This window comes from Vespa mandarinia, chromosome 12 (assembly GCF_050613455.1).
Source record: "Vespa mandarinia isolate Hongniang chromosome 12, ASM5061345v1, whole genome shotgun sequence".
NCBI lineage: Eukaryota > Metazoa > Arthropoda > Insecta > Hymenoptera > Vespidae > Vespa > Vespa mandarinia.
In genome coordinates this window covers 1,427,501-1,440,000 of record NC_140821.1, presented here as the reverse complement: position 1 = coordinate 1,440,000, position 12,500 = coordinate 1,427,501, and positions in this window count along the sequence as shown.

Here is a 12,500-nt window from a genome sequence, read left to right as displayed (position 1 = left end):
AGACACTTTTCCATCACTTTATAAAGATTTTCTAAGTCTCTTTGACATCGAGAATTTTGTGCGTTTGTGCATAATTTTATGCAAAATTATTTCTAGTCCCTTTGAATCTTTTATCGTTTATACATATATCCGACGAATATGATTCTTCGATTATGACGATTCATCTCGATCCATGATCCATCGTGGATCTATTTTCTTTCTATCTTTTCCTTTTCTTTTTTTTTTTTTTTGTTTCTTTCTTTCTTTCTTTCTATTTTCACTGGTATCCTTCACTCGTATCTTGGATGACAATTGAAAATATTATATTTTCTATGTCACACTTGCCCTTTCCTTCCTTTTCTTTCCTTTTTTCGTTAAAATTGTTAAATTAATTTTACATGACAACGGAGAAAGACAAGGACAGAAAGAGACGATGAGAGAAAGGAGAAAGAGATAGAGAATAAATTGTTCATTGGAACCTTTGAATTCTAACGTTAGTTAATTTTTACAGCTTTCACGTTTTGTCTTCTTTCCTGTCAGTCAGTATGAAAGATCTTTTTTTTTTCTTTTGTATAATCTATTTCCCTTTCTCTTCCTATCTCACTCTTTCTATTTTTACTCCATTTCTTTCCTTCGTGAAAATAAAATAAATTCTACGATATTAGAGAGAACAAATTGTTTATGATCAAAAAGATTTTTGAAATCTTTAAATTCCGACTAACGTTTAACTAACTTCCAGCTTTTTTTTATCATCTTTTTACTTATCAATGAGGAGGAGATACATATATATATATATATATATATATATATATTTCGTGAAAAAAATTCAATGGTACAGAAAGAAAGAGAGAGTGAGGGAAAATAAATAAATCGTTCGATCTTCTGGATCTTCATGGATTTTCAAATTCCAATAAATGTTAAATAACTTCCAAGTTTCCACTTTATCTTGTTTTCCTTATCAATGAATACGAAAAAATCTTCTCTCTTATTTTTTCCTTCCTCTTATCTCTTTGTCTATCCTTTTCACTTTATCTTTCTTTCGTGAAATAAATTCTACGATACTTGGAAAAATAAGAGATAAATCGTACGATCTTCTTTATTTTTTAAATCTTCATATTTTAAGGATACATGCATATTGTTCACCTTATCTTTTTCCTTTATCAATGCCTATGAAAAAACTTTTTTTTATTTTCAACGCTTATCTCTCTCTCTTTCTCTTTTTTTCTCTCTCTTTATTTCTCGTAAAATAAATTCAACGAATAAAGAGACAGTTAAAAAGAGAGAAAAAAAGAAAAAGAGAGAGAGAGAGAGAGAGAGAGACAGAAAAAAGAAATAAATCTTTCTATCTTCTTGATCTTGGAAAAAATCTTCGAGGTACCACTCGATCATCTCTTTTTTCGTATCAATTAATACTACTTCTGTGACGTATGGGAAAACGAAAAGAGAAAAAAAAAAAAAAGAGAAATATAAAAATAAACAAAAGAAAAATATCCTCTCAAGTTTTCTCTATCATCTCTGTCATCTCAATTTAAACGTTCGTAATGATGAATTTACTTGCGTGAATAGATATTTAAAGCGTGTGAGTTCTGTTCGCGTCGATCAATGTGAGAAAATTTGATATATCTTAGAAGTATTTTTTTGATCTCCGCCAAGTATATTTCCCCACAGTGATTTTTCGTATAACGTCGAGTCGCGCTTACGTACACACACGCGGGCGCGCGCGCACACACACACGCATATACAACCACACGCACCGTGTGTGCGAAAGGTGTTTGAGAAAGGTGAAAAACGGTAAATCCCGAGAGGGGAAGGGATATAAGTGGTAGTGGGTGGGAGGGAGGCAGGGGGAGAGGAATTGGGAAAGCGCGAAGGTGCGTCGTGGATTATCGAAGGGGGGGAGGAGGAGTGGTGGTGGTGGTGGTGGTGGTAGTGGTGATTCTGGTTGTAATGAAGATAATGATAGTGTAGATGAAATGTGTAGACTGTCGCGGGGGGATGATAAGGAGGGGAAGGGGGCGGCGGGAGGTTGTTGGAGGTCTACGGCGAGGAATACGGCGGTTAACGAAAAGGTGGGAGAACACGGTGGAAAAGAGAGACAGGTGGGTATAGGGCAGGTCGCCGACACCGAGAGGAGCCTTGTGCGTTCTCTCCTATCTTTTAGAAGCTGGAGGCAGGCAACACCACGACGAATGCTGTGTACCGGCGGCGCGCTCGCGACTGGGATCCTGGATTTCGGATGAGGAGGGTTGCCTTTCAAGAATCAACACGCAGGCGCCGCATCCGTTCTCTATCTGTCTTTCTCTATCTTCATGCCTCTGCCCTTCCTATGTTCCTGCCTACCTGCTCGTTCGCTTGCCTGTTATACTCCTGCCTTTGCAAAAAGCTTTACTGTCTCTCCCACTTTCTCTCTCTCTCTCTCTCTCCCACTCTCTTTTTCTCTCTCTCTCTTTCTCTCTATCTCGCTTTTTCTATCTGATCAAACACTATTTTTATCTGCGTTCATTTATTTTTCTCTATTTTTAATATCCTCTTTCTTTCTTTTCTTCTTTCTTATTTTCCGTTCTTTTCTTCTTTTTTTTTTTCTTTTCTTCCTTTTTTTTCCTTATCAATGACTCTACACAACGTTCTGTAGAAGAATTTTTAGTAATTTTTCTGAATATTTTAAGTGGTTATTATCTGTCTGTCTATCTCTCTCTCTCTCTCTCTCTCTCTCTCTCTCTCTCTCTCTCTCTCTCTCTCTTCCTCTTCTTTCTCTCTGTCTGTTTCTGTTCCTTTCTCTTCCTCTTTCTTTCTTTAACTTTCATCCTTCGTTTAAAAGGATTATTAAAAAATAATTTCTAAAATTTTTCAAGGAAAAAGAGAAAAAAAGAAAAATTAAAAAAGATATGAAATTTTTCAACAACAATTGATTTATAGAAATTTAATCGAAAATCAAAAACATCTTACAGTTAGAATAATTAAATGAAAATCACGATTAAATGTCTATGGTATATATTTTATAACACAATTATGGTACATTCGAATTTAAATTAATATAATAGCTGTAACTAATTTACGATTCTATAGTTCCTGTCGTTTGTTTTAGTAAACACTCGCACATACACACACACACACACACACACATACATACATACATACATAGATGCACGTACGCGCAAGAAACACACGCCCGCATATTATAGATCGCAAATATTATAGACAAAAGGAGATGTAATGTTGAACAGAAAGAAGACACAAGACGATTAGATTGTTTGAAACTTCTAAGGGTGAAGAAACTATCTAATGCACTGTTTAAAAGTTTTTTATTTTACATATCTTTCCTTTTTTTTTCTATTATCATTGTAATGGAAATATAGGAATAATAATTATTCACTACTGTATCTCTCTCTCTCTCTCTCTCTCATACACACACACACACACACTTTCTCTCTCTAGCTGACTTCTATCGATTGTGTTTCAATGAAATAATAATGATCCGAGATAGATGACAAAATTATCATTCAACTATTATTAAACTTCATTGACAATAATTTTTAATGTACAAATTAATGTTTTACAGGTTTAGAAAATTTCGAGTCGAACGAATTTTTTCATTTTTTCTTTTCTTTTTTTTTTTTTTAAAAAAACAATGAATGAAAGAGAGAGAGAGAGAGAGAGAAAGAGAAAAATAGAGAGAGAAAGAGAGAGATAATTCATCGATTGGTACAAAAGAATACGTATGTTTGTTTTCTCCTATGTGCGTGTATATGTGTGTTTGTGTGTGTCTGTGTGTGTGCGTGTGAGGGAAAGAGAAAGAGAGAGAAAAGGTCAAAACCTGTATCCTGAAAATAATCCGTTAAAGTACGAGTAAAGGTACCAACACATAGTTGTAGAATAAAAAAGTTGGCCTTCCGATAGGAATGGAATTAAAGCTCTCTTTATCGGGATACTCAAATAAACGGATAATCGTTGATGAGAACTTAAAACTACTACGTGCATTAGCGGAATTAGGTAGGAATTATACACACATATCTAAATGTTAGAATCTCGTTGATTTCGTTCAAATTTCTGGAAATTCGAATGCACACTGATACTGTAAAAGAGAGAAAGAGGGATGATTTATATGATATATATATATATATATATATATATATATACATATATATATAAAGAGAGAGAGAGAGAGAGAGAGGGAAAATAAAATTTCGATACGAACGGTAACAACTTTTCATGAAAGTAAAAAATAAAAACAAAAAGTAATTAAAAAAGAGAGAAAAAGGTAAAAAAAAATATCTTTTTTTTTTTTTTTTCATTTTTCTTTTTTAATAAATTTTTTTCAAATGTCTTGCAAAAGTTATTAAAATTATTGCGATTTGGCACGAACCAAAAGGCTTATATTGTATCTCTTAATGGCATTTATGGCTTTAGTTTTTCCCTAGTTCGAGTATTATTTGGCTGGAGGTATTATCATCCGCGAGAAAATCGATCATTTCTTTAAATTCATTAATTTTAATAAGAAAAGAGAAAAAGATTAATGTTAAATTTGACTTTTTAAAATATCGCCATTCATCTTCTTTTTTTTTCCCTATATTAATATCCTTTTTATATTTTACTATAATCCATTATTTTAATAATTTTTTAAATCGTAATATAATTTATTTCCAATGATTGATACAGTAATTAGTATTATAATGTTGCATAATTATATTATAATACTGTATAATAATGTTAAAGGTAGTATGATATTGAATAATATCGTTAATACTGAGTGCTATGTCAATTTGTGAAGAAATTAATATATTATAATATATTTATAATATCATTAATATATATATATATATATGTATAATACAAAATGCGTGCTTAAATAATAATAATAACATATCACAATTATTTATATCAATAAACTTTGATTTTTAATCTTTGCTAAAAAGAAATATTATCTATTAAATATACATTATATAAAAGATTAAATAAATATATTGTCAATTAATAAATATATAAAAAAATAAATGAATACTATAAATTAAAGAAGAAAGAAATATATATATATATATATATATATATATATACATGATTATAGATATTAAAGTAAAATAAAAAACGAGGTATCAATGAAATAACTATATAGACATTGACAAAAAGATATAGTTACCTTTAAAGGAATACAGAAAAGTTTGGCTTCGATCCAAACAGTAGACAGCTTACAATTCTTCAGCTTTTCTCTACCTACATTGTAGGAAGTACCTAACGCGGTAAAGCAATAAATAAAAGTCAAAAAGATATAACAATATGATATAAAGTATTAAGTCTGTCTCTACTAACAAACATACAAACATGCACACATACATACATATAGACAGCGTATGCGTTTCTGAATTTTCACATCTTTTCTCTTTCTCTCTCTCTCTCTATCTATCTGTCTATCTATCTGTCTGTCTGTCTGTCTCTTTCTTTCTCTGTTCAATTTCTCATGAATTACAGATGAGCCTCCCTTTCGATCGTTCGCTGACTAGAACTACTTAAAAACTCAAGTAGCACCGACAATTCGAGTTACTTGAATAACAGAGAGAAAGAAAGAGAGACAGAGAGAGAGAGAAAGAGAGAACTGTAAAGAAAACTTTTCGAATATTTCACAGACATTACAGCTAATAATTTCAAGATAGATCGATGAAGTTATTATTATCATTATTAAATTGTCGATTTGACTTATATCTATGTATGCATGTATATATATATATATATAATGTGAGATATTTGTACATAAACATCTACATATTTATACATAAAATATTATTATTATTATTATTGATTAGACTTTTATATATATATAATATATTTATATATTATTGTTATTAGTACAATTATTATTATCATTATAACCATTATATCGTTGGTTTAACTTATATTCATATGTACATATATATATATATACATATATACATACATACATACATACATACATATATACACGTATAAGGAAGTCATTGTTCCTTGATATCTCACGGCCATGAGCTTTAACAAGCGGTCAACATAGAATAATAGGAGAAATGGCGGTCTTTGCATAAACGTACTATATCTCATGTGTTACATATTCTCACGCATTCACGTATACGTGCATACACACACGCATACACACACACACATATGCATATATACGTACATATACAATCGTAACCATATTGTATATAATATATCTATGTAGATAGAGAGGTATGAATAGGAAGCATGTTAGAGATGAGTAATTTGTACCACGTGAAACTCAAGCTTTCTCTCGTACACGTGCAATGTATGATCTTATAAAAGGGAAATAATCGTTTCTAACGTTAACGTTTTTAAAAACTTTTCATAATCTAATCTCGTTGAAAAGTTTTCATGATGATAATCCTCTTGGTCTTCAAATACATTGTCATTTCATTTTTATTTTTTTCTCCTCTCTTTTATTTTCCTAATTTTTTCTTTTTTCTTTTTCCATTTTTCTTTCTCTTTTTTCTTTCTCTCTTTCTTTCTGTAATTACAATCTACAATAGTTTTTTTTTTTTTTTTTTTTTTTTTTTTTTCTTAGAAAAATTTAAATATACTTCACAATACTTCTTCATATAGCAATATACTTATTTATATTTCATTTATATTTTATTAATATAATTTCATTATAACATTGTATCAAAATTTGTATCAAATACTTTGGTTATTTCGATAAGTTATAAAATATTTGTTTTTCATAATTTATTTTAATAAATATTGTTATTAAAATATAATTTTTCTTTAATTCGAAATACAAAATTTACTTTTCCCGAATTTTAACTTATAAGAAAATATAAGAAATTCAGACGAAGTGGATTTATAAAAATTTAATTCTTCCATCTTTTTTTTCTCGTAAAAAGGAAATAAAAAATAAAAAAAAAAAAGAGAAAAAAAAATGTCTCGGAAAAGAATAATTGACATTTAAGTCGCCCATAAACTTTTGTTCCACCCTGTATTATAAAATAGTTTCATTTATGTATTTCCCTCATCCTCACGAGAAAAGGTCGCTTTTCTTTTTTTTTATTCTTTCTTCTTCTTTTTTATTTTTTTATTTTTTTTTTTTAAATATCTAATTCATCAAACATTTCATACAACATGCTAATTTCTTCGGGTTAATAGAAAAAGTTATTTAATTTTGTAGAAGTGTAATAGTATCGAATTTTTTTTTTTTTTTTTTTCTTCATTGTAAATTCATTTGCACACTCTCAGAAATATCACGTATAATATACCACGTAAAAAGAAGAAAAAAAAAAAAGAGAAAAGAAAAAATCATCTTTGTGCAAGTATTAAGGTCATTCACGTTATGACTCTTTCTTTTCATCTCTCTCTCCCTCTCTCCTTCTCTCTCCCTCTCTCTCTCTTCCTTTCTCAGCGTTTTCAACTGCAAGCTATTGTAAACACAGTCGACGTTCTCTAACATACTGTGCATATCACGTATACGTTACTTGTTTACCGATGCTCATAACGTCGAAGGCAGGTAGTAGCAATAGCATATAGAATGAGAGTCATAATAATGTTGTGTATTCGTCTATGTACGGACTATAATCCCCCAACGTACGACGGGACACATTGACTTAGGTCAATAATTTGTTACTTACTCTATCTCTCTCTCTCTCTCTCTCTCTAGCTCACTTTATTCACTTGCTCACATCCTTCCTCATCCTATAGACAGAACATCAGAAACCTATGAAAATTTATGTTGTTAATGTGACATCAACTTTGGTACACTTGGACGACTCAAAGGAATCGATTTAGTTACGTTCGAATGATTCTGTCAAAATTTTTTATCGATTCGCTAATCCTATCACGAAATTCCATTTTCTTATGCTCAAAACTCTATTTGAATTCTTTTATACGTGATTTATGTATTCTTTTTTTTTTTATTTTTTTTATTTTTATATATTTTTTTTTTTTTTTTTTTTTTTTTTTTTTTTTAAAGAAATATTTAATTATTTACACAATTATAATGTTTGTTGTTTGAATTATTTCATTATAGTTAAGTCGCTATAACGAGAGAAAAGAAAAAGTTCTATTTGTAAAAAAAATATTATTAACAAAATCGATTTTATTATAGCAATATTATTGCATTGTTTAAATAAATAAAGAATAAAATACGCTTGAAAACGGTGTTTTTTTCAAGTCTGTATGACTTTTCGTTTCGAAAATTCAAGCAAAAGAAAAAAATTCAATTAAAAAAATTATTAACAAAATCGATTTTATTATAACAATATTATTGCATTGTTTAAATAAATAAAGAATAAAATACGCTTGAAAACGGTGTTTTTTTCAAGTCTGTATGACTTTTCGTTTCGAAAATATCGTCTTCGAAAAATTTTCATTCATAATTCGTATAGTACAGCTGTTCGTAGTAATAGTAGTAGTAGTAGTAGTAGTAGTAGGACAACGTAAATTCTCGGAATTTATGTAGGTCAGTGTGTCAGAGAGCTAATATGAATGAAATTATATAGGTCAGTGGGACATCGTAAATATCTTCCACTAATTGGGTTATATCTCCGAAACTAAAAATCGTAGAAATTCGAATCAAACGCCATTATAATGGGCAAACTTTTTATTGTTTTTACAACATATTGTTAATAATTAATTAACAATTTGTTATAAACAATTCTTATGAAAAAAATATTTACGAAATAAAATCATCTTATTTTGACAGAAAAGATATTCTGAATTTAGATTTATTTCTAAAATTGCATTAATTAACGATTAATTAATATAAACAAATTATTATTTTTTATTTAATAATTTTTTTATATATTATTAATAGTCATGCCTATCATTTATATGGGTATATCTCCGAAACTAAAAATCGTAGAAATTCGAATCAAACGCCATTATAAAGGGCAAAATTTTCATTGTTTTTACAACGTATTGTTAATAATTAATTAACAATTTGTTATAAACAATTTTTCTGAAAAAATTCTTATCAACAAAATTCATTTTATTTTGCGGGGAAAAATAAATTGGATTGCGACTAATTTAGAAAATTACATAGATTAATAAATAATTAATAAATAATTAATAAATAATTACATAGATTACAAATGATTAATAAATGCTTACTCAGCGTTTACTCTGTTGAATTATTTTACAATTAAAAAGCCATTAAGCCTAATTAAAAAGCTACATTCATATCATTGATATGAAAATTATCAAATTATGAAAATTTACATTTCAACGTGAAAATTCGTAGAATTTCAATAAAGCTCGTTTCCTAAAAAGAAAAGATCCGATAAGTATACTTTTTGATAATGATTATTATCGTCTAGACTCTTTCTCTCTCTCTCTCTCTTTCTCTTTCTGAGACACTCAACGAACAATCCACTTTCTTAGCTCTTTTCGTTGGTGCAAGCGTATATTTAAGTCTCCAGCCTGTTGCATCCTCGACTCCTGGACCTTACCTTCTTGTAGATTTTCTGGCAAGAATCGTGATCATCTTATTTAATCGTATTGTCCTCTCATTGAAAAGCTATTGTTAAACTCATCCCAATGGATTAATTATCAAAAGCTATACTACTAAGTAATGAGATAACTTTGATATCCTTTCAAAGTTCCATCTTATTCTATTCCATGCTTCAAGGTTATTCGTAAGAAAAATATATTTTCATAATAATATTATATTTTTATAATTTTTATAATTATAATACTATCTATAATAATGTTGTTGTTTATTTAAATATAAAATACTAATAATATTTTCTCAGTAAAATAATATTAACTTGTTTTTATTTACACACATACATACATACATACATACACACGCGCACATATACACATACTTTTTTTACTTAGATATAAAATATTAAAAATTTTCCAATATAAAAAAAAATCCTATAGTGTTATTTCTTTAAATATAAATTACTTAACACACTCACATTATTTATTGGATAATTCATATATATGATATAAATAAGTCGATTATGTTTATCAACTAAAAACAAATATATCTGTCTAATTAATTGAATGATATTTTAATTAGATCGATATTCGATATCTTTTATTCAATCATACTTAATCCTCAATGTTAAGTCGTTTAAAAATACGTTCAATCGAATTCCAATGTTCAACGAAATGAAAAGTAAACGTTGTAATTACTAAAATGGTCTGATTGATATCGAAAAAAAGTCAAACGATTTTAATTGAATTCGTTCATCTCGCGTGATTATCAGTAATTACGTTCGTTAAGATGTCAAATCTTCATTTTTGAATTGAAAACGATAGACTATTGCAAACTCTTTTATGCTTTCATTCATCGAAAGAAACTTTTAGTTTAATTTCTGATAAACATCACATCAGATATATCATATATTATTATATTTATATACATAATAACATTTTCAATGAAAGGTTTACATGATTAATATAATATATATATATATAATGAAATAAATGTATTTACGAAAAAATTCACCTTATGTTAATTTTCGTCGGATGAACATGTATATATATATAATAATAAATACGTGTTATCTTACGTATGTATCTATATGGATTAATTTTGTTGGATTAATGTAAAATGATATCATGTAATGTATACACGTTACGTAAATTCTATATAAGTGATAGTGATAAATAAATATATACGTATATAAATGAATAATGTTATTAGACGATATAATAACGTTTTGAATGAAACATAAGTGATTCGTTTAACATAAAAAAAAAAAAAAAAAAAAAAAAAAACACAAAACAAAAGAAGTAAATTTTGACACATATGATATCAATCAGAATATAATGTATTATTATATGTATATTATTATTACACGTATCAGAAAATTTGCAATAATATTTAATTAAAATGCTTGCCTTAAATTAAATCTAAAAAAATATTAATACATGTGTATGTATGTATGTATGTACATATATACGTATGTATGTATGTATAATGTAATACAGTTTTAAATAAAATATGAAAATATTCTACATAAAAAAAAAAAAAAAAAATTAAAAAATTAAAAAATTAAAAAATAAATAAATACGTATAAATACATACATACGTATTAAAAAAAAAAGATGTTCACGTTTCTTTTTCTTTTACTCTAGTTAAATTAATAATTACATTATAAACGTAAGAACGTAAATCATACTATTAGAAATTGTCATATTAAACTTCTCGGTGAACGAAATCAACGGATTTACATGCGTAACATAGTTTTTAGTAATTTTACCATCCTCTTGGGGAGGGGAAAAAAAAATAAAACAAAACAAAACAAAAAAAAATAAAATAAAATAATTTATACGATACGCTCGTTTGATCGTGGTTCGTCCGCGTGGTTTGTTGCTAAGCAACACGTAACCAACGTAGATGAATGCTCGCACTTCGTTGAATGATACATTTGCATAGGATTCACATATTTTGTGTATGTGTGTATGTATGTATGTATCTATGTGTGTATATATGTTTCTGCATCTCTGGCTATGTATGCGTGTGCGTGTACGTGTTATGTGTATACGTCAAACTTGCCTTTCCCACGAGCTATAAAAGATAACACTACTAACAAAGATCCGTCGATGTTTTAAGTCTTCCTAGATATTTATTTCTTTTTTCTTTTCTTTCTCTCTATTTCCCATTTTCTTTTTTGCCCTTTCTTTTTTTAGGTACTATTTTACTTCGTTTATTTCTCTCTCTCTCTCTTTCTCTCTCTCTCTCTCTCTCTCTGTCTCTCTGTCTCTCTGTCTTTGTCTCTGTCTCTCTCTTTTTTTTTTTCCAATTTATTTTTACAACGCTTGATTAATAACAAGAACGTACATGTTATCGTCATCTTCACGTGTCAGTTCAATAAACGCGAACGAACCGTTCCCTTCTCTCGATATTTCGTGTCGATTGGAATACAAAAATAAATAAAATAAAAACGAAGCGACCATAAAAAAAAAAAAAAAAGAAAAAAAACGAAAAAAGAAAAGAAAAAAAGAAAAAAGGAACAACGTTTAATTGAAAGGCGAGGTGAATTTATAAAAAAATTTATTCATTACGGTGTTCCGTTCAATACGCGTTTTGCATGTATTTAAAGTCAGCATGTAGTTTGTATATAAGGCTTTGACAATAAAATAATATTATTTTGTCAGATGCAAATTGTATAAATTCATTTGAATAGAATTTTCAAATAGAGCTTATTCGTTTTCGTTATAAAAAGTTTAATTATTAATTGTCACTATGTTAATTCAATTAAATCTAACTTAATCTTTTAATCATAAATTGAATTACAGATGTGCAAATGTTGATTAATTAGATTGATTATTAGATTTTACTTAATGAAGTGATTAATATGAAAGAAGATGAAGTCAAATACATTTTTAATAACTATTAATATTAAAACATGTAAATGTAAATCATTTTTTTTTGTATTTATTTATTTTTTTTTTTTTTGGTTGTCTACTTATTCTATTACTTTTTTTTTTTTTTCTATCTGTTCCATGAACAACATTATTACATAGATACCTTTCGATAATTCTTTCTTAGAATGAATAACTATAAAACGAAGACGTTATCACTTTTATAGACG